Raw genomic sequence first — 5,435 nt, forward strand, 5'->3', positions numbered from 1 at the left:
GTTGTGTTTAACATTTATGTATGCAATATGTATATGAGGTTATTACTTACATTCATAGAATTCGGATCATTATAGGTAATTCATAATACAAAACGATTAAATAACATTGCATACCTATTACTTAAACCAAAATGATACAAAATGTCATCGTAAATAAAACCTCCTTTAATTCTAATAATACTTGCATAAAGATCTCATTTTATCCAAAGCTCGTCCATCTTCGTACTTGCACCACAAATCCAACTTTTTACCTCTTTTAGTATTTCATATTATGAGGTACTCATTCTTCCATTTTCTATCACTTGTGATAATAGAAACATTTGAATGGTCATTAAGTATCCGACTTTTTCCGAATCCCTTTGGTTGGCTTTTTCATCCCGCGTCATCGCTTCGAATATGTATATGGACATCTTAGCAGGTAACAATCCATTTGGGCCACTTAGAGAACGGGTTAATATAAGAGCAAACATAAAAATCTTATTCTTCACAATGTCACATATCAAATGTCGATGAACTCATTTTTTTAGTGAATAGATGGAAGCTAAATATTGTTAGCTGAATTTATTAAGAAGAAGAGAGATGGAAAGTAAATATATCTAATTAATTGTCATTGTACTGAAAAAATGGATAATTTTCTATTAATTTCTGGACGCCATCATCATTTTCGTAGATGACTTTATCATTGTCCATTATGCGTTTCTTTTAAGATTTTTTTTCGTTTTTACAAATTCTATTAAAGAATATGTCTAGCTAGTTGTACATACATAAATTTACCGCAATAAAATGTCGAACACACATGGATGTATTACCCCAAGTTACATAAAAAAACAAAATTTATAATGAAAGTTAGAACTAAAACTATACTTTTAAAATTTCCAAATGAATACATTTAATGGAATCGCCACACTGACAATCAGTTTTTCCCATTAAATTATCATCTATTTGACTAAGAAAAGAATATCTTGGCTCTAGGACTCATTCTATTCCCCATGAGGTACAAGGATGATGCGGTAAAATGACTAGTTCTATTTATATTGAAAAAAAAATTACAAAAATTTAGATTACACTTGTACACATAATTAGCTCATTAGGATGATGAAATTATTCAATGTAATATGGTCAATAAACAACAAAGCATTAAGAATCATATACTAAAATCAACCAAAATGTGAAAGCTAGGAAAAAATAGGAAACATTATATTCATAACTTTATACAAGAATCCATCTTTCCCAAACAAACAAATACTCTAACATATCCAAGATGGCAAGATCACAAAGTTTACATATGAATTTTCAATGTAAATGCAGTTAAGATGTATATGGCTCAAATCTTTCTCTAGTAGCCTCACTAATGTTCTAAAACCATAATCATGACATACAAATATCGCATGACAGTAAGTGTTTACTGATATTTATTGCAATAACGAAGTAAAGAAAGGAAACCAATCCATCCATTGCAATTATCCACAAAGACAAGCAAACTCTATAAGGTGTACCGGAGACTATACTTCTACTAAAAATACCACCATTACGAATTCATACATATTTATATAAGGGATTTTAATCTGGTCCATATAATGCCGTTTTTTGGGAGCCAGGGGAGATGCATCTTAGCTACATCAATTAGTTGTAGTATGTATGAGAGGATTAATGTTGGGAAAATGATTGATTTACCCATTCAAAGCAATTTACATGATGGTTTGTTAAATTTAACATAACACATTATTTCTTGCTACGGAGCCCATAGAGGGGTTGTGGATACCGTTATACAGGATATCTCATGTTCAAACTTGTTGAAGTTATAACAGTTCCAATAGGGTGTGCATAATGCATAGCATGGCATACCTCCTTGAAGAATATAAGCTCTTAAAATCCACCCAAAGTAAGCTTGATCATCAATAACTTTTGTGATAAATTTTTAGTATTCCGTTTAGCAACATGACACATAGGATGTAAATTAAAAGCAATATGACCGTCTCTTGTTAAATTAAATAAGCTAGAGAAACCACACATATAACAAGTGTGCTCCACGTAATTTCAACTTTACAAACATTTGCATCAGACAAGGCCGACACCTTGATTTTAAGGGTCCTGTACGAAAAACAAAAATGGGCCCCTTAAGAAATTTTTTAAATATATAAACAAAATAAATTTCTTACTAATTGTTGCTAACTTTTATAAAAGTTCAGGGGCTAATCATGTAACTTCTAGAAATGGTCAAACTGATTTGTTTAAAAAAGTTAGAAGGAATGGTTGCTTGTGAAATACGTGGCATAAACTAATGGCTAAAACTGTAAAAATGAATTATAAAAGTAAAAATTGATGCTAAAGGAGAGTCGAACCTAAGTTGATGCTAAAGAAAAGGGTGCGCCTAAGCCAGTTGCGCTAGTCAACTTATGTGTAATTTCTTGAAAAACATGGTATATAATGATTTATTAACTATATAATTTTATTAAAACTCAAGCTCTATTTTTTTCGGGGCCCTATGCGGTTGCACCTCTTGCACACCCTTAGAGCCGGCCTGACATCATTAGATGAGGAGAAGACAATATTGTGCCAATAGTAAACTATTTTCTGAACGATGTGCGATATATCAATAATTGGCATAAGAAGATCATGACATCAACTATAACACATCAAATGGTCCAATAATTAGATTTATGTAACCAAAACTAGATAGAGAAATAAATCATTTAAAGTAGACCCGAAACCTATAAAAAAAAAAATATAGCCAGCATAAAATTTAGCATCATGGACGCATGTGTCTTCCTTTGACATTTTCATTCTTTAATCAAGATAGATGCCATTGTGACTTGTGAGTATCATGTGGTTTCATCTCCTAATCCTCATATTGGACGTGTGAATAAATAGCCAATATCATTTATTAGTTAGATCTTGTGTTGAAGTACTTGAAAATTCAACAAAAAGTATGTACTTCTTTTGTGCTCGAATAACCATCCTGGACAAGGCCATATAAGATAGCAAGGGAATTTAGTCTTGTAAATTATGAAGGATAATAACAAGTTATATTAAAATCAAAACAACAATCATATCACAAAAATCAAAATTTGAAATAGAATTTAGAAGTTAAGAACCTAAGTACATTTTCCCCAAACAAATAGATTCATTCAATCACATAATCTAACAAACATATCATCACATTCTTCCATTTAAAGAGTCACCCATTTGACTAAGAATAAACTAATTTGCCTCAATTACTCATGCTATTGCCAGTGTTGTACATCGATGATGCGCTACAATTACCAGTTAAATTGAAATTGAAATTATCTTTAAAAGAATTCCGATTACATATATTGGACTAATGAGCATGTTGAGATAATTCATCTATTGAATAGAATGAAATATTAGTTAGGTGTTTCCAAATCAATTCAGGAAAAGGTAAGAGTCAAGAGTCAAGACAAGTAACCCAATTATTTCATATGAGATTGAATTGGATTTTTCTAAATTGGGTTTTCAAAAATAGCATACTTCTATACAAACTTTTCTGAAGTTGTCTGATTTTTGCAATTCAGTCCAACTACATAATTTTCTATGTTTATGAGTAGAAATCGATCTTAGAAGATGCTCAACAATGGAGTCAAATCGAAATCAACCGAGAAGATTTTAACAAACCTGTCATACGGTTTCATTCGTCTGTGGCGCTTGGGTTGCAACTTGTAAATCCAAAAGGTTACACATTATCGAAGTTTAATTAAGAAACTACTTTCAAATTTAATATCACAAAGTAGTCGTTGTAGTATAGTGGTAAGTATTCCTGCCTGTCACGCGGGTGACCCGGGTTCGATCCCCGGCAACGGCGATTTTTTATGTAACAAGATTTCATTTTATATAAGTTTTCCACTTAACCCACTTTTGTAATGAAACTTCATCGCTTATAAGTTTGCATTACGTAAAAACATTGCTAATATAAGAAAGAAATTGTTATATTTTTTCTTAAACAATTTCCATATGCTTATGTATTATTATCTTTTGAAAGAGTCAAATGAACAAATATCAATTGAACTTCTAAACAACATTGGTCATTGGTGTCGTTCATTTCAAATGATGAGAATTTGAGTTTGTTAAAATATCTTCATATCTAAGAAGTATTTAATGGTTTCTTTAAAATTTATTTATATTTTGTGTTGGATTCAGCTTACCCAACAAACTTTTAAGGAGGCCCTTGGTGAAGGAATATGGGTCAAACTCATATTCAAACACATGGAACAAAATCACAGCCAATGGATGAATCAAATTTCTATGAAAAAAAAAAAGGAAAACGTTTTGACAAAATACGTAACAAAAGTTATTAATTGGCATGTTCTTGAGACAATTTAGTTTTATAAAAGCAAAACACTTACCAATTTAGTGGCAACAGTTTGAACTAAAGTAGGGACAAGAATGGATGGCTTTGAAGTTTGTTTAAAGGAATAATTGTCACTCTTCTTCTAAGAACACTATTTTGTACAAGTTATTTTCCTGTATTTTCTGTATCCAACACATAGTCCAGCTACCTTTGACTTTAATAGGCTTTGGCTTTTGATTGGTCAGTTACTTTACTTGTTTTATTAGGTGATATTTTAACTAGACAAAACTGCAAAGGTCAATGTGGTAGACATTTTTTTGAGAAAAATGGTCCAATCCACTAAACTTTTGGATTAGAGGTCATTTTGAGTATGTTATATGTGGTTTTGGTCCCTGTTCAAACTAAAAAAACTATCATACCCTTTTGTGTTAATTTTAAGGAATTTTTTAAAATATTTAATAAATATTCAAAAGAAATGGCCCATCTCTCTCTCTCTCTCTCTCTCTCTCAACAGCCAACACTCCCCCATTATCTCTCATCACCTCTCACCATCATCTACCTTCTTCTCCGGTCTGCCACTGTCAAGAACTCAAAACCAAACAGGGTCATTACCCTTCGTTGGATATGGAAATACGAAGATATGGAAACATCAAAATGGAAATACGAAGAAACAACAAGTTGGGGAAGACAAAGAAACAACAAGCCAGAGAAGACGAAGAAACATATCGGAGTTGCAGTATCTTAAAACCCTAAATATTTATGGTGGTCTAAGAATCACACCCTTCTAATATGGCATCGAGGACATCATGGGCATTAGTGTGTTTAAGTGGGCATCATTATGCTTAAGTGTTCATGGAGGATTTGTGTATGTTCATTGAGGGCATCTGCACAAGAGAGAGAGAGAGAGAGAGAGAGAGAGAGAGAGAGAGAGAGAGAGAGAGAGAGAGAGAGAGAGAGAGAGAGAGAGTGTGTGTGTGTGTGTGTACCGGGGGGGGGGGTATATGGGGCCTTTTCTTTATTTTATAATAATAAAATAGTTGAAAATAGAAAAAAATAACATAAAGGGTATAATAGTAATTTCAGTTTTAGGAGGGACCGAATTTACAACGAAACCTGTCTAAAAGGACCA

At 32.2% G+C, this 5,435-nt stretch overlaps 1 non-coding gene across 1 annotated transcript; it reads left to right on the forward strand.

Moving 5' to 3' along the window:
• Positions 1-3,748: 3,748 nt before the first annotated feature.
• Positions 3,749-3,820, forward strand: TRNAD-GUC (transfer RNA aspartic acid (anticodon GUC)). Its single transcript has one exon. It is a non-coding gene; the product is annotated as a tRNA-Asp (tRNA).
• The last annotated feature ends 1,615 nt before the right edge of the window (positions 3,821-5,435 follow it).

This window comes from Lactuca virosa, chromosome 7 (assembly GCF_052849685.1).
Source record: "Lactuca virosa cultivar CGN04683 chromosome 7, Lactuca_virosa_CGN04683_v6, whole genome shotgun sequence".
NCBI lineage: Eukaryota > Viridiplantae > Streptophyta > Magnoliopsida > Asterales > Asteraceae > Lactuca > Lactuca virosa.